This window comes from Nannobrachium achirus, assembly GCF_963921795.1.
Source record: "Nannobrachium achirus genome assembly, chromosome: 16".
NCBI classification, from domain to species: Eukaryota; Metazoa; Chordata; class Actinopteri; order Myctophiformes; family Myctophidae; genus Nannobrachium; species Nannobrachium achirus.
The window spans coordinates 33,422,569-33,446,223 of record NC_137823.1 but is presented as its reverse complement, the minus strand read 5'-3'; the positions used below and the strand labels follow the sequence as shown (position 1 = coordinate 33,446,223).

Here is a 23,655-nt window from a genome sequence, read left to right as displayed (position 1 = left end):
GAGATACGATGACATCACAGAGTCCACAGCTGATGATGTGGCGTGATGTCATACAATAAACAAACAAGCCCTATATACTGATGCGATACGATGACATCACAGAGTCCACAGCTGATGATGTGGCGTGATGTCATACAATAAACAAACAAGCCCTATATACTGATGCGGAGATATGAGCAGGGCAAAGGTGTGACGTGTGACGTGTGACCGACCGACGGACGGCCGGTGGAGGTTTTCATAGTAAACTGCTCCCTGACGGTCGCAATAACACTTCTAGAATACACCTCTAGAATGGATTGCTATGACATTTGTTCAACAAGGTGATCAGCAATCTCTCAACACGTCGCTCTGCGACACTTTGAGAGCTTGTAGAGCTTGTAGATCTGCTATTTTCACATTCTAGCACATGTTAGAAAATGTCTCCCCCTGCCCCTAAAAAATCCTCTGCACTGCCCTGGCAAGAGCAGGGCAGACGCAGTTTGCTAACGAGGCGAGGCTGTAGTTGATCGATCGCTTGTTGGCTGTAGTTGATGCTTGTTTTGGTGGAGCGTGGGCCAGGGACCCCCACGCCCACCTGGTTCCCTAAGTGTTGGCTGGAGACCAGGGGACCCCCTTTGTGAGACCCCATCGACAGGGACCACTTGTCCCTGCAACTGGATCATGTGAACTTTATGTAACAAATGATCGGCTTATTGATTGATTTTACAATGTTATGTAACTCCGCACTGCTCTGGGAGGTCGGCGAAGCGTTGGACCCGCGGACCCCTTATTGGTTCCGTTAGAAAGGCGACCAGGGACCCCCACCTTTGCAAAGGCGATCATGGCTTGTTTGTGGACTAAAGTTTGTGGACTAAATACCATTACAAAACTAATATTATAGCCTGGATATATGGATTATAACCCAGGGTGTGGATTCAAATCAACCATCATCATTATCAGGTACGTTTTAGAAGCATTTATATGGCGAATTGGCGATAATTGTGTGTTTTGTGTCTTGAGAGAGAGAGAGAGAGAGAGAGGCAGATCTCACTGATAGCACTGTTTTTTTATGGGACTGAACACCATCAGGGGGTCCAACAGGGACCACTGAAACAGAGATATAGTGGTCCTGGAGGGAAGCACACACACACACACACACACACACACACACACACACACACACACACACACACACACACACACACACACACACACACACACACACACAGCTGTTCTCACACTTTTTTTTCTTCTCTTTTTTTTCCGGCAGCCAGCCTTTTGAGCTCAAATGTGTCTTTTGCCAGTTCACTGTGGGTTATGGGGAGATTTATACATTTGTATTGCAATTTATACATTATTACAGTATTTTTTTCAAACACACCTACTTTGATGTGTGATATTTTAGGTTCCCTTTAAGATAAAAGGCTCAGACTTTGTGACGGGCTGTGGAAGAATGTAATTAAACATTACATTATATAAAAGCAAATTCTCGGGACTATCGGGCCTGACGGGGAACGACATTGGGATTTTCTCGGGACTATCGGGGGAGGCGGGGAATGAGTTAAAGGGGGTGTTCAGTCAAATAAAGATGATAACAAGGGTATTCCCAGTTTGTCACACAACAGAGTAATGTATTATTAACCAACAGACAAAATTTGAATGATGAAAAAATCTAAATTTTTGAAAAATTAGGTTTCAAAAATGTGTGAAATCCAATACATATTTTTCTGGCCTTTCTGCCAAGGGCTGTAGGGGCGTGGCCTATGTACAGCATGAAGCCACACCCACTCATGGAAGTATCTGCTTCCGTTTTCAGGGGTGTTAAAAAAGTACTTTTACTCAAAAAAGTAACTAAGTACATTTACTCAAGTACTCTAATTAAGTATCATATTGAGGTACTTTGACTTGAGTAGGCTATATATTTTTTTCCAAATACAAAATTAAATATAGCTGCAAGCAGCGATAAAGTGGCCAAGGCAAAAGCATCAAGGGAAAGCAAAGAAGACATCAAAGAGAAACTAGAAGCAGTGTTCTTCCGAACAGGTCAGGTGTTTTTTTTGGCCCACTGGTGACTCTATAACAGGCCAATGTGAGAAGGGTGGCATCTGTTCCTTGGCCTAGTGGGAATGTGTGTGCAAAATCTCACACACATAGCAGGCTGCGTTTGAGACAATTTGTTCAAAAAGGAGCAATCCTGCAAACCTTGGAATTCAATTTTAGCCAATTAGATAGAATATGATATCGGACAAATCCGTCATGATCACATCACTGTAGAGATACTGTGTACTGATTTGTGTGATTTTCTGTCTATAGCTGCAGAGCGAGATGAACAAATCTCAGTGAGAGTTGCAAGGGCCCCATAGCCTAGTGCAGTGTTTGTTATTTTTGCCTTTTTCTTGAGTTTTGCCTTTTGTTCCCGTTCCCGAGTTCTCTATTTTTAGATTTTTGGCAAAGTTTATTTTTGCCATTTTTGAATTTTGGGTTTCACTGTACAACTGCATGGTGGGGGCTGGATAAATAAAAATCTTAACGAGACACAAATTGCTTATTATAAGCAGACATGGCAACCCAGGTACATTCAGAGCCCAGAACGCCAACTACTGACACTTTAATGCAAGGACAACAGGAAATCAAATGATGTTTTTCAGGACAGCTTTTTCAGCCCCCGCCTCTTTCAGGATATGAACAGGATAACAGGGGCGGTGCCAGGAATAACATGAATATATAAAGATAAATAGTAATACTGAATAAAAGTACAAAGGTATTGGCATCAACTTGACATTTTTTGAAAATAGCAGATCTACAAGCTCACAATGCAATGCAACGCATGAGCATTTACTGGAGTAGCCTAGAAGTAAGACTATACAAGTGAAGTATAAAATACCTCAAAATTATACTAAGGATAGTATTTGAGTAAATGTACTCAGTTACTTTTACACCCCTGGCATTGTAGACCCAGATGCTTGTGAAACATGATAAAGAAATAGTCATGCAATAGTATGAATTTCAGTTTATTTACACAAAGGATTTGCAATTGCAAAATATTTGGCAGCATTATTTTCTGTAAGTGGCTAGCAGAGTCAGACTTAACTAAACTTAAATTGTTTTTATTGAAAAACGTTGAGGGGAAGGCGGCTGGGGGTCAAAACTTGGAACTTTAGGCGCTCACATGGGGCTGCCGTCCTGTGGGCAGAGCAGACTATGGATTCCAATTGGGGGGTGTTGGAACCCAGCCAGCCTAGGTGGGGGAGGCAGAGAGAAATGAGGTGAGCTTCAGAATAATTACAGTTGAGCCACAAGTTAGAGAAGAGGTGTTCAATCTGCCCGTTCCACACAGTTCAGAATAATGAACCCACTTACACTGCCGTTCTTTGGCTTCAATGAAGCAATCTGGGAGCTGGTACTGATTGTCAGCTGATTGTCAGATGGGCTTCAGGTGTGAGGCTGAGCTTCCCCTGCATGGTTTGAAACAATAAATGAATAAATGAATGCACTCAAACATCATTACTTTATAAAGAAACTCAAAGTCATTACTTCAAAATCAAATCAAACTAGGAATGAGTATCACTGCGGCTGCTTTTTCCTACCCATAACCATAGGTCAGACAGGATTGTGTCAAGTCTTTCTGCAGGCTCGCCATCTTTCAGATTCAGTTCTAGGCAATAAACCTGGCCTGGATCAAAGAAAAAGGCCAAATGAATAGAAAAACAACAAATTCAAATAATCTGCTGCACTACAGGCTTGAAACAAAATAATTCCATTAATCTCCCCAACTAGGCATTGGCATTAAACTCAAAATACATCAATTCAATAATCAACGTTGCAGCTAACATACAAGCATTACATTCCAAAAGAAATCGTTTAACATTTAGATACCAAAACCAAAAACAACATAACATTTCAGAGCACATGGTCAGCTTACCAAGTGACACATTGTTCCTCCATCATACACAGCCAGTGTATCGAGTGGATCAGGTAGGTATGTTCAGGTGAGGTAAATCTAAAAGCCAAATTATAGTATGGGTAAGTATAATGAATGAAACTGTTAGAAATTGGAATAGTTGTTGGAATAATGAACAGTGTACAGACCTGCAGCTGCTGCATAATGTAGCAGTGAGTAGCAGCAACCACCAGCACCATGCTGCTTCCAAACAATCTGAGAGGGGGGAGTGGCCTCAACTCAACCACTATTTATACCCTTGCTTAAGAAGGTTGCCATGTTTGGTCGGGTTGCCATGTTCAGTTGCAGTACCAGGGTTTTCACGGCAAAATGTTGTAAAATGTATTTTAAATGCATGAGGTAAGGCTTGAACAGGGGACTTCTGGAATGATAGACAAAGGCCTTACCAGGTGAGCTATGCACAGCTCTGCACAGTGAGAAAATATTACTTTAAATGTTTGTTTTAGAAGCAGAAGAATAATTTGCATAAAACCGCAAATTGATGAATTATTAAAAAAGCATGTTTCAATTTTTTAAAAATCCGATCTGACAGATCTTTAGATATTGGTCCAAAGTTCATGTAAAAAAAGTTCCGTGCACGTGACGCGAAAGTTCCGGAATAAAAGCGGGTTTAAGTGTTTTACGAACTGCTCCAAAAGGCGGAAAATCGAAGGGCGGAGCTTACTTAACAAAGACACAGATGTCTTCAGCTTGAGTCAAGGCACGCGTGTAAGCAAGTTGCATGTCTTCAAACGAAACGAGGCATGACTTATGCCCCTTTAAAGTTTGAGTTTTCAAACGCTTCGTATAGCGCCCCCCTTTGGCCAATTGGAGTAAGATTGCTTTCAGTGATATTTGGACTAATCCTCTACATATTTGCCAAATGCCATGAACGTGTCACTTTGCATGTATGATTTAGAGGCAGAAGAATAATTTGCATATAACTGCAACATTGAGTAAATTATTAAAAAATAATGTTTTGCTTTAAAGAAAATCCGCCTAAGTTTTCAGACCGTATTGGTCCAAAGTTCATGTACAAAAAGTTTCGCGCACGTTACGCGAAAATCCCAGGAGGAGATACATTTTTACTGTTTTTCATATAATTCAAAATTGTGGGAGAGGTAAAGGTCAGAGGTCAAAAGTCAGAGCGTAAAAGTTGTTCGGCATGAGGAGACGCATACGTGTATACAGGTTTCATTGCTGTACCTGAAACAGGGCATGAGCTACACCAGTTCAAAGTTTGCACTTTCGAAGGCTTCCTACAGCGCCACCCTTTGGCCGATTGTTGCGAGCTTCGCGTTTTAGCCGTTTGGCATAGTCCTCTGCCATACTGCCATGAACGTGTCACTTTACATGTATGATTTAGAGGCAGAAGAATAATTTGCATGAAACTGCATTATACGGTTAATTATTAAAAAATAATGTTTCGCTTTAAAGAAAATCCGGCCGCTGTGCGATGACCGTGTTGGTCCAAAGTTCATGTAAAAAAAGTTTCGCGCACGTTACGCGAAAATCCCAGGAGGAGATAGATTTTGACTGTTTTTCATATAATTCAAAATTGTGGGAGAGGTAAAGGTCAGAGGTCAAAAGTCAGAGCGTAAAAGTTGTTCGGCATGAGGAGACGCATAAGTGTATACAGGTTTAATTGCTGTACCTGAAACAGGGCATGAGCTACACCAGTTCAAAGTTTGCACTTTCGAAGGCTTCCTACAGCGCCACCCTTTGGCCGATTGTTGCGAGCTTCGCGTTTTAGCCGTTTGGCATAGTCCTCTGCCATACTGCCGAGTTTCGTAAAAAGCGACTGCACGGTCTAGCCGCTAGAGCAAAAGTGGCGGAATAATAATAATAATAGTGATGAAGTCCAATAACAATGAGTGGCCAAGGCATTGCCACTTCGTGGCCTTGGCCACTAATAAAAGAAAAAAGCTCACAATGTGTCAAGCTTGTAGATCTGCTATTTTCAAAATATTTGATGCATTTGAAAACTTTTGCAGTAGTAGTGATACTTTTACTCAAGTAAAATATCACTCTCCAGTGTTTCGTGTCGTCGTCACAGGACGTGCAGACACACACGCGCACGCGCGCGCACACACACACACACACACACACACGGACCTAATGGAGCTACTGAGAGGGACGTGGCTAATGCTAGCAGGCTAGCAGCAGCTAGCCTGCTACCGTGGAGGCATGGATTAATGCACTTATTGCACTCGCGTGCGTGCGTGCGTGCGTGCGTGCGTGCGTGTGTGTGTGGTGGTGGTGGGGAGAGAGCACTGCAGGAGCAGCAGCAACAGCAACAGTGTGGACGTTAGCGACCAGGCTAGCTGGAAGAAGGGATGAATTTGCCTAGTAACTGATCTCATAGGCTATTCAGTAACCTATCAAAAGTAATTAATTAATAGCTATCACCGTGATGCGCAGATTACGCACCACACGGTGACAAGCATTAAAATATGACACCCCAGTTATGATTAAAAAACGTAAAGCAGTCTTATATCACAATGCTGCAATATAAAGTTCCATTTTTTTTAACAGTGGTTCAGAAATAGTCATTCTACTTGAAAAATGTTTCTATAAAGAAATAGCTTAATTCCCTGAACAGGGCCTTAGAGGAGAAGCCAGCTGTCAAAATCCCATGTTAAATAACCTGTCACAAACGCACGTCCAGGAAGAAAACAATAGCCTATACTAAAGTCAGATTAACATACAGTACACAAGTGTTACTAGTTATATTTTCTGATGAAGTGCTTCTAAATTATTCCTGTGGGTTTGTGTAGGTCAGTGTGATCCAGTCTGTTTGCGTTTCAGTGTTTGTTTGACACGGAGCGAGTGGGTGGGACGTTCGCGAACGAATCGAGTCTTTTGAACGGCTCTTTGAAATGAACGATATGATTCGGTTCACAGTAGGGAGCCGTTCCTTTCTAATGAACAGTGGTGGGAAAATTACTCAATTTCTTTAGAAATATCAATACTGCAATCAAGTAGAAGTTTGGAATGTTAATGTACTTGAGTAGTAGAAGTATCAAAATGTAGGCCTACGTCTTTTGAACGGCTCTTTGAAAGGAACGGATCCCAGAGATCCGGCTCACTTCAAAGAGCCATAAATCCCATCTCTAGGAGGACTCGTGTCTGTGCCTGCATGCGGCAATAAATGAGAATAGACCAAAATGATTCAATTCTGCATCTGGAAATGGGAGATGTAGTGGAGTAGAATTAAAAGTATTGGAAATACTCCAGTAAAGTAGGCTAGGCTATACTTAAAACCTGTACTTAAATACAGTACTTTAGTAAATGTAGGTCTACTTAGTTACTTTAGATAACTGGTTATAATAATATTAATAATAATATATATAATAATATAATAAATATAATAATTAATAATATATATATAGACCTATATATGCTTACCCTTCTGTATGGAACAATGAACAATATGAAGAGGCTTATTATAGAAGGGCAGCAGGTGGGCCTCCCAAAATGCAGTTTTCTATGCATTTCAGGGGTTTTGGGGGATTAGAGCCTCCCAAATTTTTTTCGGCCGTGCGGCCAATTTATGACAGTTCCGGCAAGAATTTCAAACCACTTTCACCACTGAGTACACTATTGACATAGTGCGCAAAGGCTGACAGATGGCTATCTCTACCTCGAAGGGCAATGGCAGCAGCAGCACATGCATGGTTTGTTTGCATTCCGGATATGGTGCAGATCACAGAGAACATGAATGGTGCCTTCTGCTCCAAATCCTCCTTAAGGCTGTGTAAGGAGAATTTCTTCAATTCCTTAGGGGAACTCTTCCACAATATGAAACCGTTTCTTTGATGGCAGAGACTCTTGCACTCCTGGTCAATAACTCCCACCATCACAGGTTTGAGGGCATCCATAAGACCTTAAGAGAATACTTTTATTGACATTTTAAATCACAACAATATCAAATGTAAAAAACAGACATGCAACAAACTGCATAAACAGTATATAACGATGGGTATAGGAACAATACAGGACAAAAGGTACACTATAGGCCAGTCCACAGACTCCACACCAATGCAACTCCTTGTAACTACTTGGAATCAATATCTATGATGCAGCCAGAGGTGATGGCTATCAAGGAAAATAATCTAACTATTGATTGATTGGCTGAATATTTTATTAGACAAACACAAAGAAGAGTACAAGTATAGTCAAATAAAATAAAAAGCCAACAAAAAAGAAAAGAAACATGACCAGTTTTGAGATGAAGCCATGATTTACCTGCATGCTGCACCATCAGATTGGCTGCTGTGGGGAAGTTTCTCTTTGCCAGATTGTTTATGACTCCACTGATGTCTGAGTCACATGTATACTTCTCTGGGTAGGTCTTACTGGGGTAATTGATGTACACCTAAAGGATGAAAGAAGGACAGACAGACAGACAGACAGACAGACAGACAGACAGACAGACAGACAGACAGACAGACAGACAGATAGGATCATACTCAGTTGTTTTGCACCAACATAATGGCATATGATATGGTAAGACTGTCTTGCAATGTAAATAAAGCAGAGTGTCTTTGACAAAATGTGTTGTTTCATAGGCTAATATCAGACTGAATTGTTATTTCATTGAGATTTCACAAAATATATATGTAACTTATGCCTACAACCTAAATCTGATTTTGTCATTACAATTGAAAACGGTATCAGGATGTAAATCTACAAATCGTTTTTGACACAGAACAGAATCACAGGTTTGATTGTCATGATTCACAAGGAGCGTGGATTTGTTCCATGCTTAATATAAATATTTTGTTCTATTGTTATACTTTTCCGTTTTAACTTAATCTACTGGTGGGCCTGGACCAACTAAAATGGGATAAGAGATGAATTATATGTGTTAAGTTTATATAGAGAATATTTAATCATATAATTAATGATCAAGTAGATAATTACTAAACAAATGTGTTTCATTGTTATAATATTAAAAATAATAATACATTACAGTACAACCTTTCACACAGCTCACTGTAGCTTCATAAATCATAACAAATAAACTAGTAGGCCTACAGGCCATGTGCGCAGCTGATAGGGGGGGATGGGGGGGATTAACACCCCCACTTTTTTTGGGTGGAGGGGATATCCCCCCCAGTCAAAAAGTCTGGATTAAAACTCTTTTTCCCCCAATAATAATAATTATTATTATTATGTTTTTGATTGATTGATTGAAGGCTTTATTAGAAGTTTGCATAGGAAAATGTACAGATTCATGACGGTACAGTTCACTGGTACAAGGTCTACTAAAAGGAGATCCATGAAAAGACTAAGCTTATTTCAACAGGAAACCATTAAAGTATCTCATATAACATTGAATGACAGACAAATAGAACACAGTACTATGCAGTAGATATGTAAAGAAAAAAAGAAAACAGTAGGTCTATACAATCAATAAGTACAGTATATACAATATATACAAGGAAGGGGCAGGTAACAGTAAGTCTAAACAATCAGTATGTACAGTATATACAAGGAAGGGGCAGGGAGGGTAGGGTTGGGCTAGGTTTTTACCAGTTGTGAACGGCTGCTGCCTGTAAGTGGTTTTTTAGGGCAATTTTAAAGGATGCTAGTGATCCACACTCCTTTATGGCCTTCGGTAAGGCATTCCACATTTTTGTGGTGTAGCAGAAGAGCGAGTTCGACCCTTTCTTTGAGTTGACTCTGGGTTGAACGTGATCTGTGGCACTGCCTCTGGTGTTGTAATTATGGACATCCTTAACGTTTATAAAGTATTTTGACAGGTACTTGGGTATCATAGTGGTGTAGTGTATCTTGTACACCAGGCCCATTGCAAGTTGCTGTACTCTGTCATCTACTCTGAGCCACCCCACTCTTAACTGGTGAGTAGCGGTGAGGTGAGTCTGATTGGGAAGGTTAAGCAGGACCCTAATTAGTTTATTTTGGGCTGTTTGGAGTTTAGTTTTTAGGGCTTGTGGGGCGTCACGATACCATACGTGGACTCCATAGTCAAAGAGGGGCTGGATTATTGCACCAGCTATGGTCTTCAGTGTGTTGAAGTTGACCATTGGGGCGATCCTCTGTAGGAAACGAGTTCGTTGGTTGATTTTTTGTATTACTTTTGAAGTCATCTTTTCGCTGGAAAGATTAGCTTCAAGGATACATCCTAAGTAGGAGATTTCGTTTTTTCGTGTTATGACCTTGTCACCCACTTTGATTGTGAAGTTCTCTACCTTTTTGAGGTTGTGATTTGATCCAAAGAGGATGGACTCGGTTTTGCCCAGGTGAATTGATAATTTGTTGTCGTTAAGCCATGTGCAGATCTTACTCAGTTCAGAGTTAAGTGTCTTTTCAACCTGCAAGTGGTCCTTGCCCGAGACTAGGAGAGCCGAGTCATCCGCGAACAGGAACAGGTTGCAGTCGCAAGCAGATGCCATGTCGTTCACGTATATTAGGAACAACAGAGGTCCCAGTATGCTACCTTGGGGAACTCCACAGCTTACTGGGAGGGGGGGGGGACAGGGTACCGTTAATCTCCACCACCTGTTCCCTCCCCACCAGGTAAGATTGCATCCAGCTCACTGCTGCGCTGTCAAGACCGATGGCTTTTAGTTTCTCAATCAGAATAGCATGATCCACGGTGTCAAATGCCTTCTGGAGGTCCATCATGACCATGCCACTATACTTGCCCTGATCCGCTTCGCGTTTGATTTGGTCAGTCAAATAGAGAAGGCATGTGTCAGTGGAATGGGATTTTCTGAATCCAGATTGGAACTCGTAAATCAGATTATTCTCATCGAGATATCTTGCAATCTGTTCGTAGACTATTTTCTCCATGACTTTGGATATGGAGCTAAGAATGGAAACGGGGCGGTAGTTTCCAGGGTCTAGTTTGCTACCTTTTTTATGCAGGGGGGTTACTTTTGCTAGTTTGAAGTCCTGGGGGACATGACCCTGTTCGATGGAAAGGTTAATTATGTGGGTAATGATTGGAGCAATGGTGGCGGCTGAATCTCTGAGAAATCTAGCTGGGATTTTATCAAGGCCAGTGGCCTTGTGTTGAGGTAGGGCGCTCAATTTTTTAAACACTTCATCAGTTGTCACTGTGGAAAGTTTAAAGCTGTCTTTACTGACGCCCAGTTTTTTGTAGAATGTATTAACAAATTCTTCACCATACCGCCCAGATGGGGCGACCAGTCTTTTGACCAGTGAACGGGCTGTGGTGGTAAAGGTTTTGTTAAAATGGGTAGCCACTTCACCTTTGTCAGAAATGAGAGCGGCGTCCGTTTTGATGTTTATGTTGTGGCATATGGTTTTTGATTTTAAGCCTAATTGGTTGTTAAGCAACTTCCATAGGTCTCGTGGGTTGTTTTTGTATTCATTTATCATTTGTGTCTAAAAACTTAAAATTACTGCTGGAATAAAACCAATGAGCGATACAATTTAAATAATTGAGGGTCCCTATATTATATACTCACCCCTTATAAAGCTAAAATGGTTTCTCCTGCTTTCACGTTGTTTTGAGACCTATAGTAGCTTTGCGGTTTGTGTGTCCGCTTGCATCATGTTATGGTTGTGAAACTTAGGTGTGCTATAAAGGATAATTATGATCATCTGAAGTAAATGGAAAAGTCTTTTCATTGGTCCTGCAAACATAATATCAACTCTCAGGTTCTGTTCGCCCCACCCTCCCCCGGTCCTGACTGTAAAGCAGCTTCTTCAGCACACAACAGCATGCATTGAACAGAGACAGGGAGAAAAAAAAAAAAAAAAAAAGACTGCAAACATAAGATCAACTTTCAGGTTCTGTTCGCTCCACCCTCCCCCGGCTTCTTCCACACACAACACGCATTGAACAGAGACAGGGAGAGAGAGAGAAAAAAAGACGTAATGTAACATAGAGCAGCATGTTTCATTACTGTAAACTGAGAGGAGAGCTTGACTGTTTACACTCAAGGAAGCAGCTGATGTCTGTGGGTAAGCATGCAACAGAAAATCTTCTCCCCTCTTCCTTCTTCCTTCTTTATCCAACACCATTAAGCAATAAGCATGGATAACGTTTTAAGCACAAACGCAAGTGTTTCGAACGAAACACCTGTTTGCTAAGTTCTGGAAGGAAGCACTCCCAAACTAGTGACATGATCAGTTGATCACAATCACATCACGTTATGAATGTATGTAGGTTCCCAAATTGTGAAAAGTGAAAAATGGTTTGGTTTGTTGCAACAATGACTAGTTATCTAAAGTATGGTAATAGTGTCAAGTAGTGTGAGGATTAATGTTAGAGTGTTTGTGTTTGAGCGCCTCAGTGCGGCCGCTGCAGAGTTCATGTGCAACCTCTTCCAGAGAGATAGATGGAGATACTAGAAACTAAACTGCTGGATGTCCCTAGTAATAACAATAATTGTATAATATCCCATCATCTATCTAGTAGTCATATGATTATGTCATACAAAATTAACAATCTAGGCATCACAATATTTTTGTTTCAGTCAGTCACAGTATTATTGTTTTGTGAACTCCCAAAATGTTCACAGGATCTTGCTGTAGATTAAACGCACTGACTGACTTTGCTGTTAAAACAATGTATGTGCATACACACAGTACACACAAGAATGTCATGTTATGCCATTCTCATATAGCCTTATATGATCTAGCCTGTTATACAGTAGATGTATTCTCAGATCATTATAGCCGACCCTTGTTTTCCATAGCTTAGCTAACTAGCCAAAGTTCTGATTGCATGCAGACTCATTTTTGCATGTAGGCTAATCATTTTCATACTTCACCCAATCTGAATAGTCCTATACTGCTTATTTTTCCTCCTATTCTATTTCCTATGTATAGCCTATATGCTTCACTCCTCATGTGCATTTGCTTGAGCACTGCTGCTATTGATTAGTGATTGTATATTCTGCACAACACCTGCACATATTTAAGCTGCTACTAAAAATACAATGTAGTGTTTTATTGTTATACTGTTTTATATTGGCTTGCATGGGAGGCTGGGCTCAAGTCAGAGTTCTGGTGTCTCATTCACTTGCTGGTGATGATGGTGGTCTGCACTTTTTATTTCATGGGTGGATTATACTGCATTAATAATACAGTAGCTGTATCTGAGTGTGCATGTAATGGATGATTATGTGTAGTGATCATGGTTAGATCAAGCTAGAATTCCTGGACTTTGTTTCAAGAGCTAGCATTGTCAAATTGTTACACCAGACACCACATGTTTGTTTATAGCCTGCTTAGGCTACAATAGTAAAACTAAAAGAGTGAGAAAAAATGGTAAATGGTGTTACAATTTGACAAATAAGGTGAACATGATTGCTGAGGCGATCACGGCTACCGTATCATTGTGAGACATGTCATTCAAACAGTAACAAAGTGTTCCCGGTTGGCCGGTTCTCCGCTTGCATGGGGGGGCCCATACAGATTTCTGGCCTAGAGGCCCAGAATTGCTAGTGACGCCCCTGCCCCCAGTGTTCAGGTCCAAGAAAAAGCCGCAAATATGATCGATTATACTGTACACACTGAGTAGTTCTCATTTCAAGGCGTATTACTGCCCTCTAGAGGCACAGTCCCACCAGTGCAGTGCAGTCGGCAGCTCAGCTCAGCTGTTCTGAATGAGTTTAATTAATGCTACGCGATAGTGACAAGCAGGCAGGCAGTGGCCTGCCTGCCTTGAAATCTGCGTAAAACAACTGTGTAATTCAGCTCAAGTGGAGGGGATATGTCCCCCCCTCCTCGGGGCAAAAGTGGGGGGGATATCACCAAAAGTGGGGGGATACCCCAAAATTTTATGCGCGCGCACATACCTCCCAGATATGTCCCCTTCACTTTTAAAATGCCTCCTGCGCCCCTGCTACAGGCAATTATGTTGGGTCATGGAAACGTTTCAGCATGACAGTGTGTTCTTTTTACCTCTGTAGTACTGACACGAGCATCTGGGTTCGGTGGGTTGAGACGTCTACAAAGTTTCTTTTTGCGTGGGGTTCTCTTCGTTGGCGTTTCACGTTCCCTCTTCTCCTCTCTGCCCTTTCCTCCTCCATCAGCTGTTTCCACATCCGCCACGGCGTCACACTTCCATCTGTTTATAATACTTATGGACTCCTCAACTCTGACAAGTATATTAAAACAAGGCTTGCAAATCCTCGCAGAGAAGACGCCGGGTCTACACGGGAGAACAACTCCAAGATCTTTGAAACGTTCGCTTAAAGGTTTCCCTTTCTCTTTGCTAAAAAATAATGTTCGTGAATTTGTAATAACGCCCTTGACAAGCAAACCTTTCTGACAAAGACGGCATGTGTTCGCTATATCCTCTTCAGGCGTGTTGTTGTTTGCCATTGTGTCTATTTTGAGTTATAGTTTTCTTATTGTCTGTTTCTCCGTTAAATGTTGACTGTCGATTTCTCTGACTGACATACAGAGAATGCGTCCAAAACATGTGTACTCGCGCATGCGCACAGCGCACCACTGTGTGCACCGTGTCGCTTCACATGACGTTGGATGGGGGCGGGCTCTACGGGTCTGCGGGGCGGGGATCAAAACACCATCCCACTTACAGGTTTCTTGTGATTGGGGATTTCAAATTTGAAATCCCCTCCCCTTTTCAATCAAATAGAATGGAGTCAGGTTCAGACTCAAGCCCCAGCGTAGAGTTTGAAATCAGGCTATAGAACTAGACCCTGAAATGAACAGGAAGCCATGCAGTGCAAGGAGGCCAGGACTACTGGAGTAATGCGACACCTTCTGCTGGACCTCTTTAACAGTCTGGCAGCAGCATGGATGTTTTACTGAGGAGGAAGGTGAGAAGTGAATTGTTATAGTCAGGGCCCTGGTTATAGTCCAGGGCGTGAGGAGACAAAAGCATGAATAATAATTTCGAACTCATGCAGGGTGTGAGACAATCGACCTGAGCTTAGCAATGTTCCTGGGGTGGAAAAACATGCACCGGTCACCGACTTGATTGGAGCACACATTAGTTTTGGGGACAGGGACCCAATGCAACCAGCCACCTTAGGAGCAATGTGACCTTGGATCAATATAGTGGGGTTCTGTGTACATGTCATTTTTGGTTTTCATTTTAAATTTGTGTTAAAGTTTATTTTTCACTTCCAATTTGTAGATTATGATCTATAGAACAATTTTGGTTCGAGTGTCAAGACAGTAGATTGAAGAAAAATATATATTTTGCCCTATTTCCAAAATGACCAAAATCGGAATTGTGTTTTTTTTAACAATGTCTTAGTTTACCCCACAATTGCTGTGTAATATATATTTTTTTATTGCTATATCAAGTCAATACTGTGTGGGGAATCAATTGGAGTCAAATATTTGTTTTGAATATTTATGGTATTATATGATATTTCACACAACGAGACAATAACATGGTTATTACACTCATACACAACAATACAGTTACACTTTTCTCCCCCTGTACAACACTATAGCGCCACTGGCTTTAACAACTACTAGAACAATATTTTAACAAAGAAAAAATAAATCTAATACAGTCTGCTCTGGTCTAGCCAGTTCTCACAAGTAGGCCTACATTTGCACAGATGTGTGCATTTCAACTTTTCCTTCATGTAACTGCACCGAGTGCAGGTTGGCATACAAGCACTTTTACAAGTACGCTTCACACTTTAATATATCCTTGGCAAGGGGCAGAGTGGTCCAAATGGGACCACTAATCCTATAATCAGTGGGACTATGGACGGGCATCATGGACCTGAATGAACCAGTTAGACTCCCTAATCGGGAGATAAGCGACCGTCATGTCCCATACACAAACTTTAGAAGGCAAAGGTAGCCAATCAGGAGGGAATATGGGAAATGGGACTGATCCATGTTGATGACATAGAGATACTGTGTACCGCTTTGTGTGATTTTAGGGCAAAATCTGTTGGAGCAGTGTCCAAAAATGTGTTTTGCAAGAATCAGCCTCATGGTGGCGCTAGAAGAGGGCCATGTGAGAAATGAGAGGTTGTGGTTTTGCAACCAAGGAATGTGTGTGCAAAGTTTGGCATGGATCAGGGCAACGGTGGCGGAGATATGAGTAGGGCAAAAGTGTGACGTGTGACTGACAGACAGACTGACAGCCGGTGGAGGTTTTGATTGACAGAGTACTACACATATGCAGATACATACATATGTGCTGTTGCCCAGGCACTTGCTTGGAAGATGTTGATCTAAAGCATCAGTTGGGGTGGAATTCCACATCCCTAGTTTTCTGTGAGAATTGTGTCATTCGAACACAATCAACATCATTGCCCTCGTTTGAGTCATCAGGGTACAGCTTACAGACAAAGTTTGTCGCCACTTTTTTCAGCCTTGGAGATGCTTATGTTGAAGTGTCGACGAGGGTTACAGATTCCTCCATGAGGGATGACACTTTGCGCATCACCTTGCAGCAGGATCGCTTACCCTTGAATTTGAATGACGATGTGCTGTCTGAGCCAGTGAATGCATGGAAGAGAGCCATGCCCTTGCATGTTGTCATGCCCAGGTTTGTGGCGATGGTATTCAAGGAGATCATTCTAGTAGTCTTTACAGCTTTGAAGGAGATCCAGATTTCCACAGCTGAAACTGGATTCGGCATGCCATCGACCCTCACCTGAGGGAAAACCAAAACGGCTTTCGAGAGGAGAGAACCACAGTAGCCCAGATCTTGGCCTTGAGGAGACTAATCGAGGAGGTGAAGAAGAACAACCTTACGGCTGTATTGTGCTTTTGACTCAATACACAGAGGCACAATAGAGACCATGTATGCAGGAACACGGGCCAAGGTGGTGACCCCAGATGGCAACAGTGAGGAGGAGTTTGACATCCAGGCTGGGGTACTGCAAGGAGACACCCTAGCCCCCTTCCTCTTTGTCATAGTCCTGGATTATGCGCTCAGGAAGGCAGTGGACAAGGGCAGGATCTTGCATGGAGGGCCCATAATGGCATGGCTAGTGTATGGAACTCCAACCTCCCCCGACAAACCAAACTCAGCTTATTCTATGCAACGGTAGAGTCTGTTCTCCTATACTAGAGGTTCGCGGCCCTTCGGGCCGCTCACATCTAGAGTCCACGCCCGCTTCTTTACTAAAAAACTTTTTTTTTTCCCCAAAAAAAAAAAGCTGGCGCAGCGCACGTTTCCGGTCGGACATATTTGACCGCCGGACGCACTTCCGGTTAAGAACTCCGTGTGCCACGTGATCAGTCCTAGCCAAGTGGTGTATACGGATGTTACTGCGATTGAGGTGAAAGAGAAAAGTGGAAAGTTGTGAGCTAACTATTAGCTATTTTTGTGTGTGTGTGTGTGTGTGTGTGTGTGTGTGTGTGTGTGTGTGTGTGTGTGTGTGTGTTCTGGCTACGCCCCCCTCGGTTGAAATTGGATCCGCCGGTCCCATAGCTGGGAATACGAGCCAATGGACGGCGGTCACCATGGCAACGGGGGGCCAATGATAGAGTTATGGGCCGTATTCCTTACGTTCTAGCACCTACCTATGAGTTGAAGTCGATGTAAAGGGGGCGTGAATGGGCTTGGAAGTGGGATGCGGCTCTTAGAGGAATGTATATATAAGATGGCAGTGAATGCTGGACCTCGCTCTGCAGAAGTCTCTAGACGGGTGCTACACCAGAATGTTATGTGTAGTGCTCAACATCAGCAAGAGTTCACATGTCAGCAACAAGAATCTGTATGCTGGAATATTAAGGGTGAGCGATAAAATATCAGCCAGGAGAATGAGACTTGCAGGACACTGACAAAGACACCAGGAGCTGGCAGCCAGCAAACTGGTGCTGTGGGAACCAACACATGAGCACCGGTCACGAGGACGTCCCACACTAACATACCGGTATGTGGATGTACTCAAGAAAGACACAGGAGCGCAAAATTATCTCCTTGAATACCATCGCCACAAACCTGGGCATCACAACATGCAAGGGCATGGCTCTCTTCCATGCATTCACTGGCTCAGACAGCACATCGTCATTCAAATCCATGGCAGGGTAAGCGATCCTGCTACAAGGTGATGCGCAAAGTGCCATCCCCAAAAAGTGGGCAATGATGTTGATCATGTTCGAATGACACAATTCTCACATAAAACTAGGGACGTCGAAAGGATTCCCCCCAACTGATGCTATCATGCTTTGGAACAACATCTGAACAGAAGTGTCTTCCAAGCAAGCACCTGGGCGACAGCACATAACTATGTATCTGCATGAATATGTATTGTATTGTAGTACTATGTCATTCATTCATTCAGGTCCATGATGACCGTCCACAGTCCCACTGATTATGGGATTAGTGGTCCCATTTGGACCACTCTGCCCCTTGCCAAGGATATATTAAAGTGTGAAGTGTACTTGTAAACGTGCTTGTATGCCAACCTGCACTCGGTGCAGTTGCATGAAAGAAAAGTTGAAATGCACACGTTTGTGCTAGACCAGAGCAGACTGTATATATGTGTTAGATTTATTTTTTCTTTGTTAAAATATTGTTCTAGTAGTTGTTAAAGCCAGTGGCACTATATTGTGGTACAGGAAAAAAAAGTGTAACTGTATTGTTGTGTATGAGTGTAATAACCATGTTATTGTCTCATTGTGTGAAATATCATATAATGCCATAATATTCAAAACAAATATTTGACTCCAATTGATTCCCCACACAGTATTGACTTGATATAGCAATCAAAAATATATATTACACAGCAATTGTGGGGAAAACTAAGACATTGTTCAAAAACACATTTCCGATTTTGGTCATTTTGGAAATAGGGCAAAATATATATTTTTCTTCAATCTACTGTCTTGACACTCGAACCAAAATTGTTCTATAGACCATAATCTACAAATTGGAAGTGAAAAACTTTAACACAAATTTAAAATGACTGAGTGTCCAGGCACCCCACTAATACCATTTTTGGGGTTTCTGATTCGGTCTGGAGTGGAAATAACTTCGCATCATCAGGTGGCCGGAACACATGACCGGAACTGGTGCTGAGCACCTCTAAAGCGATTCCCCTGGTTTAAAATGGGTTTAGTTTGGTATAATCGTTTCGTTTCTTTTGGTATAATAATCATTTGTTACTTTTATTCTAACTTGCTTTCCTCTGCGGCGGAAAGCCAGGTGACGCGAGGTTAGGAGCAATGCTATCAGAGGCAACAATCGCCACCTCACTTTTAGCCTTGTTGAAGAAAATTAGGCTACTCGTCAACCAGACGTTAATGGCAAAGGCAATCTCCAGAATAACCAGGTGGGTCAGGTGTTAGTGGACTGACAATATTGTTGATGGTGTCAAAAAGGACTTAAGAGTGTCACTTCCTTGAGGAAATTATTTTCTTTTTAGATTTGAGAGGACCAACTACATTTAAAATCTGGAGGGCTGGCACCCTCAAAAGCAGAGAGGAAATTGTCTGTGTAAAGGCCATTTGACGTGCTCAGAGCTCCGAGAACTTGACTTGCTTTGCAGCTGTAGCATACAATCTGTCTTAAAACGCTACATTAACCCTTCCAGTGCCAGCCCCTAGAGGGCGCCAAAGAATGCCAGGGTATGTCCCATAGGCGAGCGTATTAGCATCCGGGGACTCACGTTGCAGTGACGCGCGTGTTCACGTTCGTGCACGTCATGAAAAGGTCCCGGATGAAAATGATACAAAATAGCTATTAGCTTTTTCTCATTTAAAAGATAATCTTTCGGCGATCTCGGTCACTGGATGGAAAATTTAGGCCGGGGCTTCAGTAGGCCTCTGATCATTTTATTCATTTCATTAAAAAAGCCGCATTAATTCGGGATCGGCACAATGGACGTCGTGCCGCCGGCGGCGCCGAACATTCGGTGAACATTGGGGGGCTCAAAAATGTATTTTAAACCATTTTTAATGGAATATATCGTCGGACCATGTAAAATGGCTATTGAATAATAACAATAATAACAACTGGACACCGTAATTATTATTAATAACCGTAAATACCCCTGTAATTAGGTTACTGTCCGGACAGCGATGGGGCTTTGAGAGAAACTTTATCTCCATCACCGTGGCTTTTGGCATCCCTGTGGCTGTTGTTATCAAGGCTGAGGCACTCCCTGTCAGAAATGATTCATATCACACTGTTTCCCAGGTAAATATTGGGAGAGGGAGGAGAAGACATAGAGGAGCAGAGGGAGAACGAGAGGGGCTTGTAGAAGAGGAGGAAGTTACACTAAAACAGCCCAAAGTGGGTCAGAATCCTGCTGGGTTTACTATACCCATTATCTCTCTCTCTCTCTCTCTCTCTCTCTCTCTCTCTCTCTCTCTCTCTCTCTCTCTCTCTCTCCGCCCCACTGTACAGTGTACACATGCATGCACGCGCACGCACACACATGCATGCACGCACGCACGCACGCACGCACGCACGCACACACGCACGCACACAAACGTACCTACATTTGCAAGCACAGACACACACAGGTGAGATACAGTAGCCTACTCTGGAGAACATTTATTTTACTGCATGAGCAAAATAACACTTGACAGAGTGAAGCAGCATTGTTGCAACTTTTTGCTTATTAATTGCTGCAATGTGGTCCCACACCTGGCATAGCCGCCTCATACAAACAGTGAAATACTCTCTTAGTCTTAATTTCGCATGGGAGTGTAATGTTAGTAGCTGCGATTTCCATTTGGTTTGCTGTGTATAGTTCCTGCACCATTTCATCTACTTTAGCATGACTGTCAAAAGTGATTACACGGGAAATGTTGCTTCTGTTAATTTCTGACACTGTTTTGATGAAGAGAGCCAGCCAGCATGAATTTGAATGCACTTATGCTGCAGTATATCACAGAGCAAAACGCCTCCGTTCCCCTTATCATAAATCTAGGAGAGAGGTATGGAGAGTTCCGTCCTGCCTAGTTGGTCTTGAATGATCGTCGGCACATTATGCTTAATTTATACTCCGTCGTCTGTAAATCATGGCTTTATGTTCACATACGGTTTCTCTCTCTGCAACACGCAGAGAGGGAGTACTTTCAGGAGAGGCAGTCACTCCTCCAACACCCTCACGCTCAACAGCCCCAGGGTTGCGTGCCGACTAGTCCTCTTCTGTACTCTGTGTGCACCCATGACTGTTTGGCCAGAAATAGCTCCACCATCATCGTCAAGTTTGCTGACAACACAGTGGTGGTGGGCCTGATCGCAAACACCCAATCACAAATGATGACGAGAGGGCCTACCAGGAGGAGGTGTTGCAGTGGTATCAGTCAGGACAACAGCCTCTTCTTGAATGTTTTAAAACCCAAGGAGATGGATGTAGACTTCTGTATGCAACAGCAGAGGTGCATCCCCCCATGATGAAAGAGACATCAGTAGAGCATTTTCAAGTACCTTGGTACTAGCCTTGCAACAGCCAGACTCTCCCGAGAAAGGAAGCACATTTGTGATGGCCGTGCCAGGCTACCTTGGTACATACATTACTGAGGACTCAACAAGGAAAATGCACCCAGTAGAAGACTATAGACTATGCCTGTATCACCTCAGCCACCTGTGAAAAATCAAGGTCTCAGAGAAGGCTCTGAAATACTTTACCCTGCTACCACTCAAAGCTTCCTGACTGGGGCCATCACCACCTGGCACAGGAATAGCTCCTCCCAGACCCTGCCAGCTACAATATGTGGAGGAAGGTGAGGGGGTTGACCTAGCCTAGCACACCACACCACAGGGACTTCCCTCCTGTCCATCCAGGGCTCACGCTCTTTTCAAGTTTATTGAGTAGAGCAAAAATTATTCTGAGGGCCAAAATATCACCCCAGCCTCACCCCCCCCAAAACCCAATTCAAACTATAACACACTTTTTGCTCACAACAGAGCAATAGAAATGAATTATTCTCCTTTTGTTGTTGATGCACATATTGTACTTGCACTGTATCTGTATGTATATATATATATATATATATATATATATTTTTTTTTTTTTGAGTGGTTCTCCTGGAAGGAGCTAAGCGCCAACATCTGGCTTTGTCTGTGACACAAATCGTGGCCTTCATCTGGCCTGGCCTACATCTTGGCACAAAGCGCTCAAAGTTTGTGGTACTCCCAGGGTCACATTGGCCAAGCTTCGTGGGAAGCTTAATGAAATTAACTCATAAATAGCACCGCTCACTTCACATTAAGTGTGATTTTCGTTTATACTTCATATGAGTGTTTATTTAACTCAGGATTTTGCCGTCTTAGGATTTCTGCTGAGTGTGCATTCGAGCAAAACGAAGCACACACACACACAACAATGTGTGACAAGGAGACAAATGATATATGCAAAAGAGCAGAAAGACGGCGTCGAGGAACAGATGCAAGGTTGATCACTCATAAGAGAGAAACACACGGACAGAGGGGAAGGCGGACACATAGAGATGGAGTGAGTTAGACCACCTCAGCTGTTTCAACGCAGCTACATTTTTAATGCTGCTAAATTCTACTTAGCCTCTGTCTCTAACCTTAACCCAGTGTAGATGAGGCTGAGGGCCATGTTATCAGGCCTCACTAGAGCGGGGTCAGTCCCAGTAAGTGCCCCACTCCACCATTCCGGCCGGGACTGAGAGCCCACAGAAACACGGAGCAGGCCAAGGTCACTAAGGGGCTCAGACGGCTTATGGGGGCTGAATAAACAGCGGCTATAGTGTCGGTGGCACCTGTAAGACTTCATAATAAGATATGGCACTGCTGGGGCGTTGAAGAGAAGACGAGACGAGGCGATGGAGCGAGTCAGTGCCGTACAGAGCGAGGTGACAAGGTCACGCCTCCTAACCATTTCTATCTCACACGTTCCTCTCGGTGACTCCCCCTCTCACAGAGCTGTTCTGTTCACAGAATAATCCAAGATTTGCGATATCACTTAAAAGGAAATTTTATGCCCGAGTCTGCCTCTGCTAAGGAGATAAGAACGCCTTGCAGCCATAATTACTTTCCCGAAACAAACCGGAGGATCTGGCTGTGACTATGCTGTGGATGCGGCCTTGATCCCACTATTGTAGTGGCATGAATAATTTAATGTTTAGGGACTATGTTGTTTATGGTGTGATGCAACACAGATTTCTGTTACCAAATGCTTATGCTGGCTATAAAGATAATGTTCTTATGTTGCATGTTCCTCCTAGTCTGACAGAGCGCGTGTGAAGAAATGTGTAGATGAAACCTTTAAATATATCATGTGCAATAATCATGCGGTAAAACTATAGGCCTATATCTACTATGTAAATCTTTAAGTGTAAGCCTACAGTGTATAATAGATGTGGTCTGTTAATGACACCATGCCTGAGTTACAACCACCCTAACAGAAAGTGTTACAATGGCCATATTCACACTTTGTTATCATGCAATGAACACACTTAGACATGCAGTTTGATGCTCAGTTGATTTATCTTCAGTAAACAATGGGAGCATGGATAATGTTTTGTATTTTTTGACAGTTGACTTATCTACCACTAGATGGCAGCACCACCCAAAGATGATCTGTTGGTATGTGGTCATAGTATGTGCACTTTACAGTGTGAAACTGTAGTTTTTGAGAACGTTTTGAGAGAGCTGGTGCAAGTGTGTGTGTGTGTGTGTGTGTGTGTGTGTGTGTGTGTGTGTGTGTGTGTGTGTGTGTGTGTAGACTGTTTTTCCTGTGCATGCATGTGTGCACTAATGCCATGGGTGCCAGAAAGAGCATTAGAATAGAAATACCAGATTGAGACTGAGCGAAACAGAGGGGGAGCCAGAGGCAGTCAGTCATGGCCTCTTT

The 23,655-nt window shown here is 42.7% G+C and overlaps 1 long non-coding RNA gene across 1 annotated transcript; it reads right to left on the bottom strand.

The window, feature by feature from the left end:
* Window positions 1-3,613: 3,613 nt before the first annotated feature.
* Window positions 3,614-4,135, bottom strand: LOC308300496. The gene is made up of 3 exons (XR_013962831.1): window positions 4,069-4,135; window positions 3,902-3,979; window positions 3,614-3,652 (listed from the first exon to the last, which is right to left on the bottom strand). It is a non-coding gene; the product is annotated as an uncharacterized lncRNA (long non-coding RNA).
* Between the last annotated feature and the right edge of the window lie 19,520 nt (window positions 4,136-23,655).